The following is an 11,993-nucleotide window of genomic DNA, read 5'->3' as shown; positions in this document are numbered from 1 at the left end:
ACCTGCAGCTACTCCCATTGGCTAACTTTTAGGGTCTTCATTAACGCAGAGCAGCAAAGCAGGGGAGAGATAGAGAGTCTTTAGAGAAAATCCCCCCCAGCCCAGAAGAAGAAGAAGAAGATATTGCCTATTGGAGAGCTCAGGCCTATTGGAGTGCTTAGTTCTGACTAAATGAGTCTTGACAGTGAGGAGGATGCTCTCCTCCTGCCCAGTATTGTACCAGCCACCCAGCCCGGCACCGTATGCCCCCCACACCCTGCCTCTTTAGATGCAGTACTACCCCCCTCGCAACCGCCATGGCCCGACCGGATCATAATCCTCTTAACGCTCTGCCTTATTAACCACTCATCTAAATGACATGAAAGCAACCCGGCTGGAGAAAGGGGAGAAAAAAAAAGTAAATTATTTCTTACTTAGAATAAAGTCCTGGCCCTTTCACCATACAGTACTTTGTATTTCACATTTGATTATATGACAAGTGTATCTAAGTCTGCTTGGAGGCTCAAGAGAAATGTATTTCAGAGCCCATCAGGCACACCCAATTGGAGAGAGGGTCCAACATGCCCTGTGTGGCTGCACATGCATCCGGGCACACGCACTACCAAATTGAATTCCAATTAAGGCGATTCCACAGATGATGAATAATAATAAATGGATTTGGCTCTCTCTTTCAGTTGAAGAATTTGTGAATTACTGATCCCTCTTTTACCCCCAGTGGGATCCATTCATTAGGGTACATTTTCAAAATAACTGTTTCCATTTACGGCACACCTTGCCCTCTCGCCCTTCATCGCCACCTTGCCTGTGCAAGCTGGTGAACCTTGGTAATGCTTGGTACCAGCACCTGTAAATTAATTCTTCATTCAACCATTTGACCCAGTTTTTTTTTTTTTTTTGCTCCTGTTGTACAGAGGTAATAGAGGTTTGTCCCTCTGTGTGTTTTCTGAGGAGGCAGACCAGGTCTAACACAGGGCTAACAGAGAGAAAATGACCTGGAATCATCCTCAGGGAGCTGGTTACAGCACGTGGAGCTCTCTCTCTCTCTCTCTCTCTCTCTCTCACACACACCCACCCACACACACACACACACACACACACACTCTTAAATCTCTGGCCAAGTGTTAAATGAGTGTGAAGGGGTAACATTTGAGCCTTGTGTAAGAGCCACAAGTCAGGAGATTTCATTATATTATTTAAGCCTGGAGGAATATTACAATCAATACATCTAAAGAGTCGAAAGGCAAGGCACCACAAACAAAACACTGATTTCCTAATTTTTTTCTTGTCATCATATGCAGCCAGATTGAATACCCCTGCCGAACTTTATATAAGCAGACTGTTTAATCAGTCCAGTGCTATAGGATATGAGAGCCAATGTAGTAATATAGCAAGGCTGGGTTTTGAGTAGGGCGTCTCACTTTTCTAAAGAGAGCCTGAAATAGTTTTCACCTAGACTATAGGTTCTGGTGGCAAATCGCCCCCCTCTTCCTCAACCTGCCCCACAGCCCCTTTCCAACACCCGCCTTTGATCACTCGGCACAGCATCCTCAATTATATCTCACTAGCTCTCTGTTAATCTTCGTTCCTTTGAGGTGAGATGCTAATTCCCAGGTCCTGACGCACCGAGGGCCAGGAAGCATAACGCAGTATTGAGGTGAAGTTGATTCTGTAGCACTTGGACAAAAACTCAATTTAGTCTGGTGCAAATGCAATTATCGAGTATCTCTGATGTTTTAGCGAGTGCAGACTGATGTCCTTCAACGTACAGCTGAGGATACACGAGAAAATGTTCATGGCGTTCCACTCATTCTGCTAAAATTTGAATTTTGTGCAGCATCTGCAAAAAGTTTAGAGAGTCGTGCATCCCTGTTTAGGTCGGACAGCTGAGTTAATTGTTCAGGTTTTAAATTCCTCATATACTTCCTGTGTCTCCTAAGCCAGTGTGTGGACTGTATTATCGTGGCTCTGCCAGAATGTCACACCAACTCTATAAATGACTGCACCGGGCCCAAGTCTGAATCGAGGCGCTGTGCTCAGCCCTGAGCTCGGCCCGACTCGACTCACTCCTGTGCCCTCTCATCACTTCACTAACAAGCAGTATTTGACACTTGGCAGGTTTGATCGTTGTGGTGTAAAATTGCACTAAATTTGATCTTCACATCAAAAATTAAAAAACAGTTAAAAAACTATTTTGGCTTACTTAATTTCAATGTCACTTTTCATTTTACATTCCATCTTTACTCAATTTTTCTAGTCCTCCAACTTGTCATTATAAAATGCACTGACCACCAACATGTCAGAGTAAAGGCTTTTTTCCACCCACATTTAGACAAAATAAACACATTTTAGAATAAATCTTGTGTATCAGGCGGAAACCTGCTCTAATAGGCCATTCTCCTCAGATATTTGCTCTATTCTTCATCGGTATCTTTCTCACAGGAGTGGACATTTTCTAGCATGAAATACAGCAGAGGTCTGTGCTGGGACCTGCTGAGATAAAAAAAAAAAAAAAAAAAAAAAAAAAAAGGAGTTGAAATTTGCCCTTCCTTTTACTCCCCTAAGTGAACACCCTACTCCTGTTAAGTTGACTAAAGACACCATGTCCAGGGCTTTGTAAGGTCTGTTTGGTTTCCCCACATCTTGTTTTCTTGTGGCTCTTCAGCACCCTAAGTCCTTTTCAGGGAGTTTATGAGTGCTCGGCTTGTGGAGAGAAAGCCTCGGCTGTGTTTGCTTTGGGAATACTCTCCTGACAGGGTGCTAAAGGAGCATGTCAGAGCAGGGGTCCCAATGTGTTTGGGTAAAGAGAGCCGCTACCTCTTGCCACTGAGGAATCCGCCCTTCTTCGGTAATCTGTCACACCTCCTTCCAAATAAAATGGCTCAGAGATTTTCACACAAGTCCGTCAGTGTTAATATTTACCCCTGCCCTTTGGTCAAGGGGGAGAAAGAGGGAGCGAGAAAGTGAGCAAGTATTTCTTTAAAAGCAGAGAGTCATCTTTGTGCCCTCTGCAGCCAGATCTGTCATGTCAGTATTGACAGACAGACACATTTTATGGCTCATTTTTACCCATTTTCACAACCGCTGCCACACAATTCTGCAGAATGTATTACAAAACAAAGGTTGAGCAGTTCATTTCCCGGCATCAGCGATGATCAATTGCATTCACAGAAAACAGTTTAGAGAAATCCATTTGTTACTGTGGACTGAAAAGGTTTCAGCAAATGTATTGGCAGCCCTTTTGCCATTATTCTTTTCAAGTGAAGTATCAAACTTTTTTTCATAGAGATAAGCATTGAAATTCCCTTCCATCAATCTCTGTCTGTCTTTCTGTCTGTCAGAGCCCATCAGACACGTGTGGCGGTGGGTGAGTGGGGGATGCATTGCGGCAGTAGGGGAGGAAGGAGCAAGTGGGGCGGGTGGGGGATTTAGTGCGGCCTGTCGGAGGGCTAATTCCTGTGCTGGCGTTGGAGCTCCTCAGCTCCACCGTGGCTCAGATATTCAGATTTGGGCTGGGCTGCCATGTGGGCTCGGAGATACTCCGCAGCCGGCTCCTCCCCCGCTCTATTCAGGGCCTGCGAGGAGCCTTGGGATGGCGTTAAAAAAGGAGATTAAGTTTCCTCCAGAGAGCAAAGCTCCTTAAGGGGGTATCTGTGTGCCTCTCAGCCGCCTGGTCAGTGAGGGATGCATAGGGGGGGCCTCGCCGTGAACTCCCCTGAGACAGTGGGGGGTGACACATAAGAGGTGGGGGTGAGGGACTGGGGGAGGCTGACCTGACTCCCACCCCATGATTGGCTCCTCCCCGGTCATCACAGACAGCTCAAACCCCGATATCCAGTCGGCTTCACCTCTCGTACTAGCATCTGGAAAGCTTATGGCACTATCGGAAAGAATAAACGGTTCTTCCAGTTGTGAGCTAGCTGAGAGCACTGGATGTTATCACGTTAGAGTATTTTGCCTTTGTTTGTCTGTGTTATACTATCATATAATTTCATTTGAAAGCATATCTCACTGGGTTTGTGAGTGTGACACAGTAAATGTATATGTAAGTGTGTGAAGGAGATATGTCTGTATAGTCTCAGAGCTTAAACTTAGGCTTCACATGTAGTGAATGGGTGTTAAACACACTCGAGCAGAGAGAAGTGATGCTCAAACATGTGCAGTGTTTTTCTCCGTGACCTGCTCTCAGCCCGCCTTCACTCAGACTGATCTGGGTGTGCAAACACATAAACACAGAGCAGGTAAAACGGACAGTGACATTAGTTTTTAGAGAGTGGCTTTCTCGAGTGGACAGGAATAAAAATATTCCCTTTTTGAGAACACTGCTTCTGAATAGTGTCCAGATTAAGTCAGACGTCATTCAGAAGTCTACGGCATTCAAAATTAGATAATTATGTGGCCATTCAAAGGCAGATTTATAACTACAGTATAGCCGATCCATACCTATCAAGTCAATGGAGCTGATATCTGCACTTCAAATGGCTTTGATGCTCTCCTTTGAATCAAAAAAGAACCGGAGCGCAAAAGCTGTAGGGAAAAACCCCTTACGCATTCCTTTAGTTGATTAGCAATACTGATGACGGGGTTGAATGAAAGAGAGGAAAAAAAAAATAGAATGACTTCTTCAGCTTTGTAGCGGGGCTGAAAAAGCCTTATCTGCTCTATTCAGCAGTGGTCTCTCCTGGGAGGTGAGGATCACTGTGCTATGGGACTGTCAGGCCCTGCCAATAGCCATAATGGGCCCTAATTCCACATTAATGCAGTCTAAATGAAGTGTCAGAGGAAGATTGATCTGTTGAGGGCGGTGCCTTGATGAAGGTTGTTCTACTGAGTGGGCGCCTCAGTAGACACCTGGTTACCCTCTGCAGCGCCCCAGGGGCCTCATCTGAAGCCTGTCGAGCAACCTGTCAGACTATGTGCATGCGCCTGTGTGTGTGTGTGCGCTCAAAATGTTTAACAGTCTAAAATATATATGTGTGTATATATATATATATAAAACCCTGCAACTAACTGAGTCAAAATAGTAATTTTCCGTGATTCTCATGAATAAATGCAAGCAGGCAGAGGGATGGAGCCGTCCTGTCTTTACCATTTTGAAGATCGTCTAATATTTTCTAGGCTCCTTTTGATGAAGGTACATTTTTCGTCTTGTTCTGTTGTCTGACAGGTGCATAGGCCGGATAATGCTGCCAGTGGGAGACTTTGCAGGCAGCTTAAATACAACCAGTCCTCCTACTGTACATATCTAAAACCCCATTTTACTCCGTTCCATTAATAATTCTTGTCCATAGAAATGGATTTTTACTCACTGTCAAGTATAAACTACTACTTTTCCTGTATGTGGAGTATTAGGCTAATCATGTGCAATAATTCTAGTTTCTGTATGCTTGTCAAAAATAGGTATCGCTGCATGGACCAAGTCAGGTCTGCTACGGGACAAATTTCAGTTCATTTTTCCCTGCATAGTTTTGCATATGTTTTCAATTATCTGCAATGAAAATGTGGAGAACGCATTTCCAAAATAAAAAATAATGCCCTTTTTCTCTATAGTAAAAAACACAGTTTGTAAAAGTGTTAGTAAATTACCTACATGTATACATGTGTGTATAGATAGATAAAGCTCTGTGTGTGTGTGTGTGTGTGTGTGTGTGTGTGTGTGTGTGTGTGTGTGTGTGTGGGTGTGTGTGTGTTATTGTTCATGTTGCATTTTATCATTTTATTTTCAAACAAAATTCTTTATTCCATTAAAAGCCAAAGAGTGCACTCACATGGACCCAGAGACTTTCACAAACTTTGACTGAATCTTTTTTTTTTTTTTTTTTTTCCAGTGTGAAATTCAAAACTTCACTTAAGTCTAATGATTTAAAGTGAGACTCTAAATAAGTCTAATGCAGGAGTGTAAGAGAGGAGGCCCTTCAAGGTTTCATTTGATGTTTAAATCACGTTCACTCACTCGTAACATTTAGCCATGTGACTTAAAGTATTGGACACACTTGCTTGACATCAAATGGCAAGTGGTCCACCACAGTTAATTGGAACTCAATAAATGATATTTCAAGTGGTTATGGTGGCAGAGGAGGCTTGTCATGAGTGCAGTGGTTGGTGTGTGTGTGTGTGTGTGTGTGTGTGTATATACGTGTGTGTGTGTGTGTGTGTGTGTGTGCAAATAAGAAAAAGCATGCACAGTGTATATGTGCACCTTCAACATTAGAGGCTGCGGGCCCCTGGATGAGCTTCCCTGGGTGACCTAGAAGACTGCAGCAAGTGTGTCAGTGTCTGTTTGATTAACTCTAATACCGGGGCTTTTGGCACATGCGGTCAGGTTAATGAAACTCAGTGAGAAGACAGCTTTTCCTGGCTCCCTCCCCGCCAGGAAGCTGCAGGTGATGGGATGAGGTTCGGCAGCTCCCTCCCCACCCTCAGCAGCCCCCCTCTCCACCAACGGGACAGTGTGATACCCTCTTTAGGCTCTGAAGCTGCTGAGATATATTACTCCTCTATCTCCACGTCCCTCCTTCTCTACCACCACCCACCGACACTCACCTAGTCAGTTTATATTCTATGGCAGAGATGATTGATTTGGTTTTGTTTATGTGTGGAGACACGTAATCTAGAGTTGGTCTACAAGTTCTACAACAAACACTGTTCGAATTCTTTAACTTTTTTTCCCTGATCTACACAAGTTCAATGACCCCAGTCAACCAAACTGCCCTCTGAGTGAAGAACACAGAAAACTTTTCATTATATTTTCATTAAATGTCTGGAATACTGAAAACTTCCTGCAGTGGCTGATGAACAGATTTTTTTTAAACGTGCAATATTCAGTTGAGTTTTTGTCAAGGAAAGGTTATCATGACACTTAGCTCTCCAAACCCCCAAAGTGTTTCTCCTTGCTCTCTCTTTCTTCACCGACACAGAAGTAGGGCACACAGGAGAATGAGGAGCACAATTGGGAGGCATCCTGTCGCTTTAAGAGGGGGACCCGTCTAATCTCTCCCTATCCACTTGGGCCCTGGATTTATACATTTCCTGCAATCTGGATTCTCAATGCCGTCTTGATTTTGAGAGTGTATGTGTGTCTATGTATGTTTGTGAGAGGGGAAGTGTAGGACTGGCAAGGGGTACTATTGGGGGGTTGCGGTTTGTTTGTGCTGTCCTTTAGAAAAAGAGCTTACGGGTTCAGCAGAAGAAACGCGGGGAGCTAATGTGAAGATTTAGGACTTTCTCCGAGGCTTGGCCTCGTCTAAGCTCTGTTTGCTTGAGCCGTTTGTGGGGTCCTGCTCACGCTAAACCCAGATTAATATTCCCCCCATATCCAACCAGCCCAGACACCGACTCCCGGCCTCGCTCTCTTCCACCCCCCTCCTTGCCTGCCTTTTCTGGCCGTGATCGTCTCCCTTCCCTAATCCAAGTCCGCTGCCTCTCATCTTGCTCTTTATCTCGTCTAAGTAAGCACCTTTCTCATGGCTTCTTTCCATGAAGGCGAAGCAGCAGGAGGAGCATAAATATGTTTTTCCCCCCATCCCTCCTCATTGCTCACTGACCTCTGCGAGGTGTTATTATCAGAGTGGCTGCTAAGCTCTGAGATTGCTTTTAGCCAGGTTCACCAGGAGAGGGTAAGGCTGGCTTTAATGGGGCTATATTGGTTTACAAGCCACACAATACACACATCACTGATGGGTACTTGTCAGTGCATTAGGCAAATATTTGAGCCATAATCTTTGCTGAAATAAATGTACATCCTATGTGCAATATTTCAATTTTTCTTGAAGAAAATGTACCCGAGAAGTTAATGTAATTTTTATCATACAAATTGGATTTTCTTTACAGACAAACTGAAATGTACTTGAATTGTGCTTCATTGTATTTTGTGTTACTGGAGGCCATATGTTGTGATTATATCTGTCCTATTCATGATGCTAAAAGTCAATATGTAATGTAAATAATTTGATCACACATTTTAAAGCTTTTGGGGAAAAATGTGCATCCGGATACTTAAGGAAACTCTTATTCCTGTTTTGTTAAAATTGCTAGAATGTACTTATATGTGAAACACTGACATTTTCTCACTTAACAAAATTAACAGTTAAACATTTGGTTTTGAGTTGCATTTTTTGGAGATACCTCTGCACTTAAATCTGATCACATTTGTGTTTTTTCAACTAAATGCACAGCACATCACAGGTTCTGCCACGATACAGTACTGCAATGCAAGCAAGCCAGCAGCATTTAGCTGTGCAAGTACATGAGCATTACTGCATCCTGCTGCACTTTGCCGCTGCTTGTTTCCCAGACTCTCTCACGAGATTGTCACCCAAAGCCTCTTCCTCTGCTCCTCGCTCTTTTTTTTTTTTTTTTTTTTTTTTTGCTTGGTTTTGTTTTTCCTCCTTTTCTTGTTCCTTTTCTCCCATCTGGATCAAGACTGAGAGAAGAATAACAAACGCATTTTGAGCCGAGAGAAAAGGGATGAATTTGGCGTGCTAAACAGGCAAGCTAAACCCATTACCTAAGTGTCCTTTATCTTCCCATATGCTTTTGTTGTTTAATCAGCTTTGTATCTCTCCAAATCCTGGATTGAGATAACAAACAAATGGATGAGCCCAACGTGTAGAGTGAGAAAGCCTTTTTGCTGGCACCTTGAATGCCAGAGGATATCATAGCGCTGCGTAGCGGTCAGAGCAGAAAATACACCTGGGACAGATCCCATTGGTACTCCCTCTTTTTGGACTGGGCCGCACCTCCAGTTCTCCCCCAAATTACTGCTTACTTCCTCCTTGCTATGAGGGAATGGGCCAAGGCTCAAGTTCTGAACAGAGAGGGAAAAGGGGGAGTAAAGCTGTAGCTCACAGATTTGCAATCTTCAGCCATGATTCCTTTTCACTTCTTCTACATGAGAAAAGGGGGATTCTAGATTATCGCTGGCATTCAAAGCTAGGGAGAGTTGAAGACTGAGAATCACTGAATAAAGAAAGGACTTTAAAGCCAAATGGTTGCACAATAGCCACCGTCCTTATCAGAATTACTATTGAGAATCTAAGAATAAGGTTTGTGTCTTTGCTGCTAAAGGCTTGAACACGGGGAACTAAAAACCACAGTGTCCTCGCTGTGGAAACTAAATTAGGCAGGTTTTCATGAACAAAGGGCCACATTTTAGGAAACAAAATAAAGAGCTGCATTGGCTTTGGACTCCACAGTGATCACAGGCTAACATGCCCAACTGGTAAAATTGTGCACACACCTGCCCTCGCTGTGTGACTGGCCAAAAACATTACATGACTGGTTGTGTTGCTTTGTGGAAAGGTGGCTCCATTTCTTTTTCCAGTTCACTGACACTGTTTACATCCCCATGCGAGCATCTCGCTGAAGTTATCTGCACCTACGTGACTCTTTATCAAAAGTCAAAAATCCTCTTATTTCCACCTTTATCTCTTTTTCAAAAGCAAGAAAGGCAAGTCAGTGCAGGTGTCCTTGTGGAGAATCATCTTTCCAGCTGCCTTGATAATGAACTTCTGATTACAGTAAGCAGAGAATCATCCTTACACTTTGAGATGGGTAGTGTGCTTGATGCTGCACAACCTATCAGGACCAGCGACTCTTCGTTTTCCCAGCTGTTTGAGCCGGCTCTGTACTGCACAGAGCAGCTTTGCTCAGACATGATGTATATAGCTTCTGCAGCAAATCGTGGGGTTGAACATTCGGCCTCACTGACCAAGTCACCATACAGCACAACACTGGTTGGCAAATAAACCTCTGGGATTTTTATCTGTTCTCCATCTTTGGCATTAGGTGGTGAGCCCTCTGGCAGCGGGTCATGTGATTGCACATGTCCATCCGTCTGTCTGTCCATCCATCTGTGTTGGACAGACTTTTTAAAAATCTTGGTGGGATGGTTGGTCATGGGCCAGCAACGAAGTGATTCACTTTTCAGGCAAATCTGCCTCAAGGGGGCGTGGTAGCAGGTAGTATTGGAGCAAACAGCCTCTGTGTCCCAAAAGCATACTACATACTCATTCTAGCCAGGTATGTAGTGTGTGCACACTACACACACTACAAAGTATGAAAATGCAGTATACTCAAGAATGTCAACATACATACTCAGCTGGTTCAGTGTTTTGAGTGTGCAGTTGCTGGACATTGTTTTCCCACAATGCAGTGCGTTATGGAGAGGGAGGAGCTACTCAAGTCAGTGAGAAGTTCATAAAAAACAAAATTAAATTGAAATATCACATATCACTTGTGATCCTCGTTTTTGAAATTTGAAGTTGGAAGACATCGGAGGACATCCAGACGTTGGTCATATGTCCATTGACATGTTGCATTTCCAGTTAGCAAAAAGTAATGTTTAGTGTTAGGATGGAGTATGCTTTCATTATGTTGATGTAGTTTCCAAACTCATCCATGTTACATCGGTAAAAGCAGCAGGGAGGTTGGTCTTGGGTCAATACTGACCAACCATCAATGCTGATTGGCTGAAAGGGGCGTGTCCCATGGCAACATCTAGGCCAGAAGGGGGTGTGGCTTAGCACAAACAGGGCTATAACTTCTAGGTGGAACCTTAGTGTAGGTGTGCACTCCACTGCGTGCCCTCTCATTTGTAAAAGATATTACATCACATGTGTCATGGAGAACACAAGAATGCACAGGAGGGCGTTTTTGCTGTTGTAGTGTGAGTTTTTGTCACTGCCATATATGTCTGCTCATCCTCAGGTTGCATATCTCTCAAATCCTTACATGACACCACCAGGAGAAGTGTGAATAAACAAAAGGAGTTTAGGCTTACAAATTTAGATGCCAGCATGTTTGACTGTTTCTGTTTCAGACGAGTCTCACTTCACTGTACACTACCAGCTTTAGGGTTTGGGATGCAGAATGGTTTTAAAGGCTGCATTATAGTGAAGGGATACAATTGTATGAACTTATTAGACTGTTCTAGCTATTCTTTTGTTTGCCTCTACCTGCTTGGCCATGATATTCACATTACTGACATTTATCATTTATCAAAAAAAAAAAAAATCTTGTGTGTAAACATTTTATGAAAGCACCACTAGTCATCCACACACAATAACACAAAAGAGACCCCACAATATTCATATCAAGGCATTTGGTCAAAGATTTGATTTTGTCACCCAGTCCTATATAGAACTATTTACAAAAAAATCTTGTGTCACTTGAACAATGTTTTTTGGGGCTCAGAAGTTCCTCGGACTGACACCTGAACTCACATTTGAAAGAAAAAAAAAGCAAACAAGCAGAGGAACAATTCAGTTCAGAGCAGAAAAAGTGATGATAAGAGGGGGTGCAGGCGACCTCAATGTGCATCTCACAGTTCAATTCCCCAGGGTGGAGGGGCTCATCGCCCCCTCTTGTTCCACCCATCAGCTGCACACACCTCTGCAAAACACACACACACGCACACATACATACACACACACGCACAGTCTGGGAATGCTGGGGAAAATAGCCCTCATTTATTATCGCCACACTCCCTCGTCTCGTCCCCTCGGTTCAGCGAGTGCGCCGCCAAAGCACGTCTTCCACCGCCAATGTCACACAATTACCTCTTAACTGCTCAAACAAATAGAGCGACCCGGAGAGTGACATCAAATCAAAACTGTCACAGGTGATTGAGTCTAGTCATCAAGGCAGCCCGCCCGCTACCTGTCAGGAGAATGAGGGAATGAGAGAAAGAAGGAGAGAAGAGGGAGAATGTGATAGCAGCTTTATAATAGACTCCTAATAATGTATAAACACCCCCTCTCTCTTTTTTGCTCCACTCATATTAAAGTTGGCCACAGAGAGTGTACGATGCCCCCTTTTTCAGCCTCTCCACACTCTCTCTCGGGACTCGGGATGGAGAGAATAGGAAATGGCTCCGTATAGAGTAATGATAGGGAAAATGATAGAGGGGAGATTGAAATTTCCATCCTCTCTGAACCATGCCGGCTCTGCTCCTGAAAAGACATTGGCTGCTAATGGGGTTAGATCAGACGCAGGAG

This window comes from Myripristis murdjan, chromosome 4 (genome assembly GCF_902150065.1).
Source record: "Myripristis murdjan chromosome 4, fMyrMur1.1, whole genome shotgun sequence".
Taxonomy (NCBI): domain Eukaryota; kingdom Metazoa; phylum Chordata; class Actinopteri; order Holocentriformes; family Holocentridae; genus Myripristis; species Myripristis murdjan.
Note: the sequence above shows the minus strand (reverse complement) of the source record.